Source organism: Bos mutus, chromosome 25 (assembly GCF_027580195.1).
Source record: "Bos mutus isolate GX-2022 chromosome 25, NWIPB_WYAK_1.1, whole genome shotgun sequence".
Taxonomy (NCBI): Eukaryota; Metazoa; Chordata; class Mammalia; order Artiodactyla; family Bovidae; genus Bos; species Bos mutus.
In genome coordinates this window covers 13,392,727-13,405,897 of record NC_091641.1, presented here as the reverse complement: position 1 = coordinate 13,405,897, position 13,171 = coordinate 13,392,727, and the positions used below count along the sequence as shown (strand labels likewise).

At 50.2% G+C, this 13,171-nt stretch overlaps 1 protein-coding gene across 1 annotated transcript in view; it reads left to right on the top strand.

Moving 5' to 3' along the window:
• Positions 1–3,970: 3,970 nt before the first annotated feature.
• The window catches only part of CALN1 (calneuron 1), a 414,595-nt gene continuing 405,394 nt past the window's right edge, over positions 3,971–13,171 (top strand). Inside the window, exon 1 of the mRNA XM_070362644.1 lies at positions 3,971–4,282. The gene's annotated coding sequence lies outside the window, so the exon portion shown is untranslated. The remainder of the gene's footprint in view (positions 4,283–13,171) is intronic.

Here is a 13,171-nt window from a genome sequence, read left to right as displayed (position 1 = left end):
CAGTCCAAGGGATTCTCAAGAGTACAGTTCAAAAGCATCAATTCTTCAATGCTCAGCTTTCTTTATAGTCCAGTTCTCACATCCATACATGACTACTGGAAAAACCATAGCCTTGACTAGACGGACCTTTGTTGGCAAAATAATGTCTCTGCTTTTTAATATACTGTCTAGGTTGGTCATAACTTTCCTTCCAAGGAGTAAGTGTCTTTTAATTTCATGGCTGCAGTCACCATCTGCAGTGATGTTGGAGCCTGCAAAAATAAAGTCAGCCACTGTTCCTACTGTTTCCCCATCTATTTGCCATGAAGTGATGGGACCAGATGCCATGATCTTAGTTTTCTGAATGTTGAGCTTTAAGCCAACTTTTTCACTCTCCTCTTCCACTATCATCAAGAGGCTCTTTAGTTCTTCTTCACTTTCTGCCATAAGGGTGGTGTCATCTGCATATCTGATATGTTTTCTTTAAAACTATTGAGGACTTACTGTGACTCAAGCTATTGGTGAGGCGGCTGAGGCACCATATCTCTAAGATTCTTGAAAGCTCGTTTAGGCCTGCACTTAAATATGTGTGAGGTTTTTTTTTTTAATTGTGCTGGGTCTTTGCTGTAGCACACTGGGCTCCTTGCTGCTGTATGAGGGCTACTCTCTAATGAGGCACATGGGCTTCAGTTGCCTTGTGGCATGTGGGATCTTATTTCATGGAAAGGGATCAAACCTGTGTTGCCTGCATTAGCAGGCAGATTCTCAACCACTGGACCACCAGGGGAGTCCTTGTGTGAGGTCTTAACAAAAGTTCTGACTGCCTCATCCCTAACTTCATCTTTATCTGCAGACCACATTTTACTGCCCCGGGATTTGAATGTTTTTGCAAGGAGATGTCAGAATCAGGAGGAACAGTTCTCCACTCTAACCCAGCAGGTCCTGGTTCTATTTCCTCTAAATTCTACCACAAAAAGGGGAATAATTTCTGCTTTAATTCATCTCCGCTTGTCTTTCATCATAGGCATCTCAAAAAGCCCAGTTGGCTTCTTCTGTGCTCTACTTGGAACTCTTCTAGTCAGGTCCATGAACTCATTAGGTTGCCTTCTCATCTGTCATGTCTTGCTAACTGACCCATCAGTCCATGGCTTAGGTGCTCTTTTGTCCAGGAACAGTGTTCTCAGTGTCCTTCAGGTCCTCTCCAAGAGTCTTCCTGAGGCCCTTGCAGCTTTCACTAACAGTCTTATGGGGCACATCTAGCTTCTGTTCATTGTCCAGTCCCAGAGCCAATGTTTTAAGTGTTGGTTACAGCAGCAGTCTACTTCCAGGTACCAAATTTCGTTTTGATTATCTGTTGCTGCCTAACAAACCACTCTAACCTCTTGCCACAAAGTAAAGAATGTGTATTGTAAAGAAGCCAATGCATTCCATAGTCTGCACTTTGATAAGATACATGGAAAACGTTATCCTCCAACACGTACCCAGATGATTTTTTCTTTTTCTGCTCATTTCTTTTCAGAATGCAACAGACCCTTCATCACCCCCTACCCTTGACTGTCTTGGGCACTTGAAGTAAAGATATTTATTGAAGGTAAAATAAAGGAAGGAAAGACAGGGGAAGGGCTGAGTGATAAAAGTGATAAAAGTGATAAAATCCCCATTTTTACCTCACTGGGGACAGTGAGGTTTTTATTTACTTATTTAATTGGAGTGTATTTGCTTTACAATGTTGTGTTAGTTTCTGCGGTACAACAATATGAATCAGCTATCTGTATACATATATCCCTCCCTCAGGAGCCTCCCTCCCATCCCCCATCCAGCCCTTCTTGGCCAGCACAGAGCACGGAGCTGAGCTCCCCGTGCTGCACAGCAGCTCCCACCAGCTACTTCACACACGGCGGCGTATGTATGTCCGTGCTGCTCCCTCAGTCCATCCCACCCTCTCCTTCCTCCTCTGTGTCCACAGTCCATTCTTTATAGAGGACAGCAAGATTTAGAGAGAACAAACAACTTACCCACATTCACACAAGCAGTGAGGGCAGAGATCTGATAGACGTGTCCTCCTCTGGTTAAAGGGTTAAATCTACTTTGTACTAGGAGCTCCATGTGTGTTTATAGACTCGCTTAAGGCTCTTTGGTGACCTGGTTGCCATCCAGAAAATGCCAAAACAACTGATTGCTAGGGGAGGAAACATTGCTAGAAGATGCAGCTTTCATCCAAACTTTCAGAGGGAAAGATGCTTCTGAACTCTACCAACTCTATTAGTTCATGTGCCTGTGACCTTTCAGAAAAACTTCTGGAAACGATTTCTATGTACATCGTTGAACTATGTACATAAGATTCAGCCAGTGGCTTAAGAAGATAATTTGGGAAGTAGGGCAGGTACAAGAAAAGATAGGAGAATACAGGGTAGCAAAGGTTGAATGCCCAAGGTATAGTATCAGCAATGAGTGTGTTACTAGGGCTCAGAGGAACCACACCCAGGGTGCAAACCAGGAGGTGCAGGCAAGGAGGGGACCCTGATTAACTTGTGCCCCTGGCTGGCAGCACCAATGCCCACATTCTCTTGGCACCTGCACCAGCCAGAAGAGAGGTGATTACTGAGCTATTTGGACCAGAGGCTTAGGGCAGTATTGCCTGCTTTGCTTCTGATTGGTGTGAGAATGTTTATGTATCTCTTTTCTTTGATACTGGGAATTGGAAGAATCTGAGCTGGTGGCATAGTCTTTCTGCCACCTAGAGGGGGGCAAGAAACTGGGGACCTTGGAAAAGAGGGTGCTGTCAGGAAAGACTAGTCTGCTCCAGCCAGGTGAGTTCTTTCTCCTATGGCACACCCTTGGGAGGGGCAGAAGGAGACTGGTAGGTGTTTGTCTATGGGACAGACTGAGATGCCTCTTGATGCTTTTGATTTTTTCTTTTTGCAACACAAACCTTGGTAGCACTGTGTAGTTTGTCAGCTTCTGGGCACATGGGAGGTAGACAGGTGGGGGACTAGAAAAGGTGACTGGAGACTCGGTTAAAGGGTTGCCCTTGAGGCATGGGGCAGGGGAGGAAAGGGGCCGATCTGGGTATGGACTTGGCAGAGGGCAGTGTGAGGGCAGGTTGCAGACAGTCTTCGAGATGTCAAGCTCACACCTGTGTCCAGGCACCCTCAACCCCTCATCGAATCCATTCTGTGACCTTGGGAAGGGAGGTGAGGGGCCAAACCACGTGTTCTCAGACCCCCGGGAGCGGGATCAGAGGTCAGCAGGCGGTCGCTGCAGAAGTGCCTCCCTAGGTGATACTGCGGTGGGCACCCCGAACCCTCCTCCTCCCCCAGTTCTGGCCGCCAGTACCTTAACTCGGCGCCTGCCCTAGCCCTGGGCGCGGATGCAGGTGTGATCCTGGCGCCGGGGATGAAGTAGTTAAGGTGGGGGGCGCTTCGGTGAGCTGTCCAATACGGGGAACAGCAGTTTGCCGGAGTTAACGTGGGCAGCTTCTTTGGGGAGGAAGGAAGGAGGACCGTCTGCCAAGCTCCAGTTCGCCCCCCGCGCGCGTGTGCCTGTGTGTGCAGTGCGTGTGTGTGTGTGTGTGTGTGAGCGAGTGTGAGTGCGCGCGCGCCGAGGCGTTCCTCAGGTTGCGCTGCCTGGAAACCGAGGGAGCCATTGGCGAGGCGGAGGGGTGGGGGTGGGGGCTCCCCGACCCTCCGAGGCGAGGCGCGCCCAGAAACCCGGCTCCTGACGCGGGCGAAGGCAGGGCGGGGACAGCGCCGCGGGCTGCCTCAAGGCCCCGGGGGGCCCGCTGGGGAGGACCCGGGGAGGAGGCCGGAGCTGCATGGAGTTTCTAGGGCGCGCAACTCCGGCGGGGCCTCGGCCACTAGGCTTCGGGGCGCAGCGAGGCAGCCGCGCACATGGGCTGAGCCCGCGCGCCGGGGCTCTGCACGGCCAGCGGGAGCGGGAGGGGTAGAGCCGCGCGCCGAGCCGGGGTGCGGGGCAGCGTCCCCAGACGGGAGCCGAGGACAAGGACAAGAGGAGCGCGCCCAGATCGCTCTCCGAGCCGACGAGGGGCTCGCGCCGACCCCGGCGCGCGCTTGGGGAGCAGCCCGGGGCGCCGTGGGAGCCGGCGGCAGCGAGGATGCCGGCGCGGGGCCGCGGCGGCCGGCCGGGGGTGTGAGTGTGAGGCTGAGCGCTGCCCGCCGGCGCCTCCCCCCGCGCCACCTCCTCCCTGCGGGCCTCGGAGGAAGCCCCCGGCGCGCGCGGAGGCGCCTCGGAACCCGGGCTTCGGGGCGGCGGGCCCGCGCGGCCGGCCCCGGCCCAGCCAGAGGTGAGTGCCGCCGCCCGCTCGCTCCCGCCCTCGCCTCTTCCCTCCGTCCGCCCTTCTGCACCGTGCCCAAAGCCCGGGGCTGTGGCGGGCCCTAGCCCCAGAGTGGGCGGGCTGGCGACAACGCCTCCCATACCTGTTGGCGCTGGAAGAGGGCACCGGGCGGCTGGGGGTTGCCCGAGCCTCCTTGCTCTCCCTGGGGGTGGCGGGTGTCCGCCCGCCTGGGGGCGTGGGGTCCGGGCAGGGCGACGGGTGTCCCACCCGGGTGTCCCAGAACTGTGCGGGCTGCAGGCTGGGCGCCGTTCGCCGAGTCCCCGGCGCCGGTAGCCGCTTGTCTGCGCGCCCCCGGCCGCGGGCGCCTGGGCGGTGGAAGGGAGAGGAACTGCACCGCAGCCCAGGTGGAGAGCCGGGCGGCTTCCAGGTACCCGGGAAGCCGGGAGTCCTGGCATTCGGGGGAGGATTTCCTCCACCTCCAGCCCCGGCGAGGGCTATTCGCCCTCCCGGGCGCACGCTCCTCGCCGCCACCGCCCGGTGTCTGCCGGCCCTGGGGAGCGCGGGATCACCCGGAGCCCTCCGGCAGCCCAGCGTGGGACCTGGCTGTCACTCAGCTGGCCTCTGGGTCCCCGGCAGCTTCCAGAGGCGGGCGCCGACTCCGCCGGGCGGTCTGGGTTTACTGGATGCCCCAGCGTCCCCGGACTGGCGCGACGCGGAGTGAACTTCTTCAGACTTGGCCTGAGGGCGCCTAGGCAGCAGCAGGTAGTTCTGGGGACGGCCTCGGGGCCAGGGAGAGCGGAGGATGCCTCACCCCGACGGGATGGGGTGCTGAACGTGGAGCGAGGGCTACTTTTTGCTATCTAGGCGCCAGCCACGTGCGCCCTCTGCCCCCATCCCCAGCATCATTTCCCTCTGCATTTTTTTCTTTGAGGGCCAGTGTGTGTGTGCGGAAAGCGCCTTCCTTGTGTTGATGAAGTCCTTTGCCCCGTGAAATGATGCCTGCAGTTCCTGAGGTCCCAAGACTGGGGCGCCATCCCCAGGCCTTGAGCTCCGTATTTTGCTGGGCTCGGGGGAGAACAGCTCAGTGCCGGTGTGTGTGGCTGTGTTAGGTCGTGCCCACTGAAGTCTGATTAGTGCTAGTAATAACTATATAAGAACAGCCTCAGGGATGGGGTTGGGGTGGCCTTCTCTAGGAGGAATGGGTAGATTTCTTCCCTTCGTGTGTCCAGACACACAGAGCATTCGTGCAAAAGTGAAAACTCATAACTCTTAGGATTTCCACGTTCTGCTTCCTTAACTGCTGACTCGCAGTCCAAAAGATAAACTCTCTTTCAGTCCAGGCCTCTGAGCCTTGGAAAGGGTTTTAAAGCCATTTGGTGTGAAATTGTCTTGAGGCCAGAGGAGGACACGGCTTTCATCCAACCCTGACCGCAGCTCTCCTCCTTGGTTTGTTGGTGGTTTTCATTTCATCTATTTTTGGGGGAAAAAAAAGTGTTGCAGGTAGAAGGAGGTGTTGATGGAATCTCCATTGTCTTTGCTACTTGGTTCTTTGAGGCTGTGAAGTCTGGAGGCAGCTCGGACGGCGCCTGTGTTGCTGCTCTCTTGAGACACCCCCAGCTAAGGATGGATTCTTGGGCTCCAGGAGCTGCAAAACTTTGCTAGTTCCTTAGGCAGTTGGCCCCTACACATGCCTGATGGATGCCCCTGGGCAGTGTTTCCCGGCAGCCTGTTCTAATGGAGGCCCAGCTGAGGCCCCCCCGCCCCCCCGCCCCTTTCTGAGTTCACTGCAGACATGTGGGTTTTTAATGGCAGTAGCTGCCTGAAAAACAGCTATGTTTACCAAGAAGCTGGTCTACAACACTGATGTTGGTTACTGACTGTATCCAAGTGGAGTAATGAAAACAAAACTCTCTGGAAACCCAATCCCTCGGATATTTTATTGGAGGAGCGCTAAATCCTCTTAGAATTGTTCATTGAGATTACCTTTCTCTGAACTCGGACTGTAACTACTGCCAGTAATCAGGCCTTTAGTGAGGGTGCTGCAAAGGGCTTTGCAGAAAGAAAATAATTTCATTCAGCTGGTTCCATGGAGAACATGATGCGCAGGACGTGATGGAGACCCACGGCTCCCTTTCCTTGCGAAGGGATGGTGGGGATTGGGGTGAGGTGAGGGTGCAGGTGTGAAGGCTGCTTGGTTAACATTTATCTCCACAGTGGGAGGCCTCTGATCAGTGCCCAAGCATTGGGCAAGGTTAGGCGGCCGTCTAGAAATTTCTTTTCCGTTGCAAGTGGCTTTGGGAGGGACTGCGTGCTTCTGGATCAACAGTGGGAGAGATGTATCTGAGGGCTGGTCTTAGGTCCTGGCACTGTCTGCTAGCTAGATTTGGCAGCCCACTCCGGCTCCGACAGCCTCTGCAGTGCCCATTGGGTGGCAGAAGGGGGCGCTAGTTCTTACATAGAGAGGAATTCTGGTGGCTCAAAGAGAACTTGGACGTTTAAGGCCTTTGCACACCCTCTTAATTCAGATTTCTGGGACCCTTCTTGATGTCAGACACTTCTACACATTGGAGCTCACGTAACCTTCATGTTTCATATTTGGAAACTGATGCTGAAGGTGGGTAACTAACTTTCATGTGAGCAGGTAGTTTGTGGGTAAGAGGCAGGGTTAGGGTTTGATTCTAAGAGGCTGGTGTTCCTGATTGTAGGTCCAGGGCTCTTTGTACCCTGCTGCTTATGATCTGAAGAGTGTTTTAGTAACCTTTGACCTTCAGTGCCTTGTCGAGGATCAGACCCAAGGCGGGTGCCCCTTCTGTGCTGAATGAATCCAGGGCAGCATCTCATTCCTTATTCCTGACAAGGAAACTCAGGCATGGAAGGAGCTCTGTCTTGTGCAGTGGGTCAGGGAAGGAGGCCTTGCCCTCCACGTGTGCCCACATTGGAGCCATGTGGGGCTCAAGTCCACGCTGGCTTAATTATAGATGGTGGTGCCTTTGGTCGCTTGTTCCCTCTCTGTGCCCACAGTGGTATGGAATTGGGTGACATCTTTGCCCTTCCCTTGAAGCTTAACCTGATGTAGTCAGAGTGTCTGAAATGTCTTTTCATGATGGAGAACCATTAGGCGGCGCAACAAGCCACAGCCTCCAGTGCTTGTTAAGACAGTGTGCATCCCAACTCGCAAACAATGAAACTGTCCTTCAAGATGGGCAAGGCATTGGCTGACCCCTCAGTGGCTCCCTTGGAGGCTAATTCTGCATGTGGTTTGAAAGGAGGAAAATGAAAGCACAGTTGTGGCATCCAACCTGGGGCTTTCTGAGTGAATGATGTTTTTAATCATTTAACATTGAACAAAAATGTATTCAGTGCCTATTATGTGGTATGGATATAGAAATGAACATGAGATGAATATGACACAGCGGCTGCCATCAGAAAATTTACACATTAATGGGGAAGGCAGACCATGTGTGAGGGATACACATTTGTGAGCAGAGATGGGAGGCAGTCAGTCTAGTGTGACACTGATGTCTGAGCTGAGCTTGAAGGATGGCTATGAAGTAGCCAGTCCTCCATGGGTATTCCAGGCAGAGGATGTTATGGGAGAGGTAAGAAAACACATGGAAAATATGATAAAGCAACTGGTAATTTGGACCCCCTGGAGCTTCAAGAGTGAGGCAGGGAAGGACGAGAGAAGAGGCTGGAATGGTAGCAGGATGCTTGTGGTCAGGACTAGGGGGCGAGTGGCAAGGTCAGATTGGAGTTTTAGGTAAGTCTGGTTGGAGACCTTGTGGAGAATGGATTTGGCAGTGAGAAGACCAGAGGCGTAGATACCGGTGAGGTGGCTGGAGCTGAGGCTATGGTGGGGACTATGGAGGAGAAGAGATGGATTGAGCAAACATTTAGGAGAATTCTCAGTTAGGGTTTCTGGGTTGCAAGCAACAGAAACCAGCTCCAGCTAGCAACTAAAGCCCACAAGGAGAATGTTGTACAAGCTCTGATGGAAATTCACAGGGCTGGGGACACGCCTGAAGAGCCAGGCTTGGAGCAGTTGGGAATTAGGTAGTCGAGGGGATCTTGGTGGCTGGAGTAGTCTTATGGTTTCTCTCAGGTGATGCTATGAAAGTAAATGATCTCTATCCTTTCCCTCCATCATCATCATCATCTTATTATTATTATTATTATTCTGCTATATTCAAAATGCTCAGAGGAAATCTCTAACTGGCAAAGCTTTGGGTCTTCATATCAGGAATAGCTTTCTGAAATTTCATTGGACTGGGGAGATGTAGTTTTTCTGAAAGGAAGCTGGAATAAATCTGCTGGAAGACTTGGGCGTGTCCTCCACAGGAGGGTTAGTTGGTGGGACTCACTGATTGAGTAGGAGTATTAGTAGGAGAAGGGAAGGGTGTAGCATGACCACAGAGTTTCCAGCATAGGTAACGAGGTGGATAAGCAAAATGAAAGTCTGGCCAGACTAAATAACTCACTTGTTTCCCCACTGGCAGAGCTGTGGGCAGTTCTCTGTGACCAGGCCGAGGGAGAAGGTAACAGCCTATTTTAAAAAGTCTCATTAAGGGGCAGTGCTGCTGAGGATAAGGCCTGTTTAAATAGGTTACTTTAGCTCATGCCCCACAAATCTGGGTAGTTTGAAAGCATTTTCATTCATTCATCCTGTATTTATTGAGCATCTCTGTACCAGGTACCAGGGACAATGGCCAATTAGATAGAGGTGGTATTCTCATATTCTAGTGGTGTAAGACAATGTAAAAACAAAAATGGAAAATAAAATTAGGTGATATCATGGAGGAAAAGGCAGGGATTTCTTCAGATTGGGTGGTCAAGAAAGTTCTTACTGAGGAGTCATAGTTAAGCTGGGTAAGTTGGGAGAAGGTCTAGGCAAGAACTTCCAGGCAGTGTCATCTACCAGTGCAAAGGTCCTGAGGTAGACACTGCTGGGTGTGTTGAGGAACAGGAAGGAGGCTAGCATGGCAGGAGATGTGTACCGAGAAGTAGGGGCTAGTTCATGGGGGGCCTCGGAGGTCACCCTGCAGAGTTTGGATTTGATACTGAATTAGTTAGGAGGACCAGGAGGGGTTTTAAACAGCAAACTGACATGATCCAATTTCTGTTTTCAAAAGATCACTCTGGCAGCTGTGCCTTCTGTGTGTACTACCTTAGTGCAAGAATGTGAATCTCTATTCATCAGAGTCTAAAATGAAATGTAGTATTTGAGAGTAACAGATGGAGAGAAAATGCTTTAGTGACCTTAATTTAGTGGTTTCTCATGTACCAATTAAATGTGGGTATGGACAAAACCACATTTCTAGTATGATTTCAGTTTTGTTTAAAAATGTGGTGTAGAAGAATAATATAAAGAAGTGGACTTAAAATGTTAACAGTGCTTGTCCAAAGGAATTGGCATTATGAATGATTTTTTTAAAATGAGCTCAAATTTCTTTTATAATCAGAACCAATTTTTTTTTTAATGTGTTCACTGATGATCACCAATGTCATGGATGGGGTGTTTTGAGACTGTATCAACTAAACACTCTTTTCCTACCATTTTATTTCTGGAAATTTTAATGTGAAAAACCCATGGGTCCTGGTTGGGGCCGAAATTAGGGTGCTTAACCTTGTACAAGCTGTCCAGTGGGTGGCTCTTTGTTTTATGCTTAAAAATATTTTCATTATGAAAGCAAACATTGTTTTTTTTAAAAAAAGTAATTAAAGCCATATGGAAATGTTACCTTAAAAAACGAAAGCACCTTTCTGCATTCTCCTTCCCCAGATCATTCATATTTTTGTACATGTATCATTAGATTTTCTTCCTCAGCATTTCAAATACCTCCATCTATATTTTGTTGAAGGATTTTGGAATATTGCTGTAACAAGTCACCCTTTCTCCAAATGACTCTCCCAGACTCCTTCCTCTAGAGCTTGAAACCTTGATGACCTTTACCCCCTTGAAACAAAATCATTAGGAAACTTGAACACATCATTTAGCTGGGAGAAACGGCCTCTTGCCTTTTCAGTATTCAGAGTGTTCACTGAAAGCATACTTTATACTTATAAAAAATGGAGCAATTAAATATTCATTAAAAGTTCATCTCTGAGCATTTAAACAATATTACTCTAGTGTTAGAACCCCAAAGTTGGGTTTATGATTACAAATCACTTCTTTTGTTTCATTAACACAAGTTTGCTCCTTTGAAAACTTGAAAGTGCAAGTCAGGGAGCTTGGTTCATTATTTTGGTGACATGTTTATTACCTTGGAATATTATCCTTTGAAAACAGGAAAAGCAAAGCATTCCATGGAGTGTTACTCAGAGCCATGGATGTGTTTGGGAAGTGCTTCATGGTCTCATCCTGCAGACTGGCCTTGGGGGCTGAAGTGTCAGGATTGAACTGCCATCAACTCCGTGCTCCTGTGTTGGATGGGAGACTCATGTGATTCAGCAGAATTACTACCTTTCCCATCAGTTCTTTAATTAAACACATCCTTTCTTGGGGAAGAGGAGAGCAAAGACGTTCTTAGAAGAGAATGCTTGAAAAGTAATAGAACCATGGAGTTGATGAGTGAGCAGGGACCTTGGTTATCTCATTTTACAGATGGGGAGAAAGAAGGACCGGAGAGAGGACATGACATGCGTTCTGTTAAACAGAGTCGATTTCCCCACCCCAGGGCCTCTTCCCTACACTCGGCACCCGCTCCGTGTTGTCAGAAAAATGAATTTATTTTGGTAAACCCAAGAATTAGGAAAGCATGCTGAACCTGATGAAAAATGGGAGGGCTTTTGTGCTGTTCATTCATTCTGTAAAGTGTAATCTGTTTGTGTACTGATAACAGGCCTAATTACTGTGTAAACATTTTTATAGCCTGGTAAGAAAAACCTCAAAACATCTGTACTGCACATTGATGGAGCCATTCAGCCTCCAGCATCCCACTGCTCATTCTTAAAACCAGTTGCTCTGTTATTTCATCTGGTCTATGGTAGATGATTCATTTGATGCACAGACACATAAACACACACTCCAGATCCAGCGGGAAGTGACAAATAATATTAGGAAACTTGCATCGTACTTACTACGTGTCATCCACTCTCTGATTATGAGCATTTCCCCCATTTTACAGATGAAGAAATGAACAGACAACTCAGGGTCCCAGGTTCACCAGTGATGGATGGGAACCACTACACTATAGACTCCCCTCTAGAGATAGATGTGTAACTCACTAGTTAAATCTCCACCTTCCCTCTTCTCCCAAAGAGAAGCAGACTTTCTACCACAAAGATCAGGTGTGACTTTGTGAAATCACTTTAGTCAAATCACTTTTCTTTTGGCCAGACTCATGAACATAGAGCTGCGAAGAGTCCTCTGAGGGGATGGCGTTTTCAAGTCTGTTTGGTGAGTTGTCCCAGTCCCTTTCGTTCCCGAGTCACTTGGCGGTAGCTAGTCCACACATATCATCTGCCCTCAGCTGAGGCTGGTGGTTCTCCTTTCATTTGGAGACTCAACTCTCAAGTTAGTTGTACCAACACTAACCAACCTGTGAGCCCCGGTATACTCAAGAACTGCTGGCTCCCAGCTTGGCTCCTACAGGGTGTTTACATGTAGGCTCCTACAAGGCTCCTTTGGTGTTTACATAAACACCAAAGTTCTCAACTTCTCACACCCAAGGAGGTAGATGTGTCTTTCAAAACCCCAGAAGCACAGAATCCATGGAGCCTTCAAAGGGCAGGAGGCAACAGGGAGGAATCATATAATTGAAGAGGAGGGAAACAGACATGCTGGTGGGTACTGTCAGTGGGTCCTCACACAGAGACCTTGGGCTAAAGGCGTTCGTTCTGACGCAGGCTGACTCAGAATCTGGCACACTAGAAGGAACTGAAGCCAGGGAGGACGTGCCCTGGACTCTCCTGGCTGCGGGTTCCAGCCGCTGGCCGGAGGATTCCCTGTACTTGGAGATCCTTGCATGAGAGGTGTTGCTAAATAAGTGAGTTCTTTCCTCTAATTTGGAGTGTTGTGGTTGTCATGAGAGACAGAGAGAAGGAAAGAAAGAAAGAAATAGCAAGTCAGTGCTGCCAGGTAGCTTTCCCTGGGAGTGTCCGTGTCCTGCAGGACCTTGGGGGCTACAGGGCCGTGATCTTAAACACAAAGGTACATGACAGAGGCCGGGCCTGACTTGGGACGGTGACCCTTCATCAGGTAGAACTCCAGGGAGTGGGTGACCCCGCTGTGATCTTGGGAAAGGTGATGCATATCTTTCTAGGGGGAGGTTGGCTGGCTCTGGGCTTCCTTTGTGGCTCAGCTGGTAAAGAATCCGCTTGCAATGCAGAAGACCTGGGTACGATCCCTGGGTTGAGAAGATCCCCTCGATGAAGGGAAAGGCTACCCACTCCAGTATTCTGGCCTGGAGAATTCCATGAACTGTTTAGTCCATGGGGTCGCAAAAAGTCGGACATGACTGAGCAACTTTCACTTTTTCTTTGGCTGGCTCTGAATTTGAATTTTAGAACCTGAACTTGAGAGTTTAGTTCAGTACTTCACAGACTTTGCTGCATGTTAGAGTTCCCTGGGAAACCTTAAAAATGTCCCAGTGCCCCATCACATCCCAGGCCAGTGAAACCTGAATCGTCGCTGTGAGGGTGGGGGAGGGAGCGAAATGGGACAAGGTTCTCGCCCCACCCCCACCCCAGGTGATTCCACTGTACAGCCAACTTGCTTTCCTCTAAGGAGAGTGCCTGCCAATCGCCTGAGGATCTTGTTCAAGTGCAAGTTCTGATGCCGGGTCTGGAGCAGGCTGGGAGCCTGCATTTTTAACCAGCTCCAGGTGCTGCCATGGGGTCGCAAAGAGTCAGACATGACTGAGCGACTGAACTGAACTGAACTGAGGTGCTGCCAGAGAA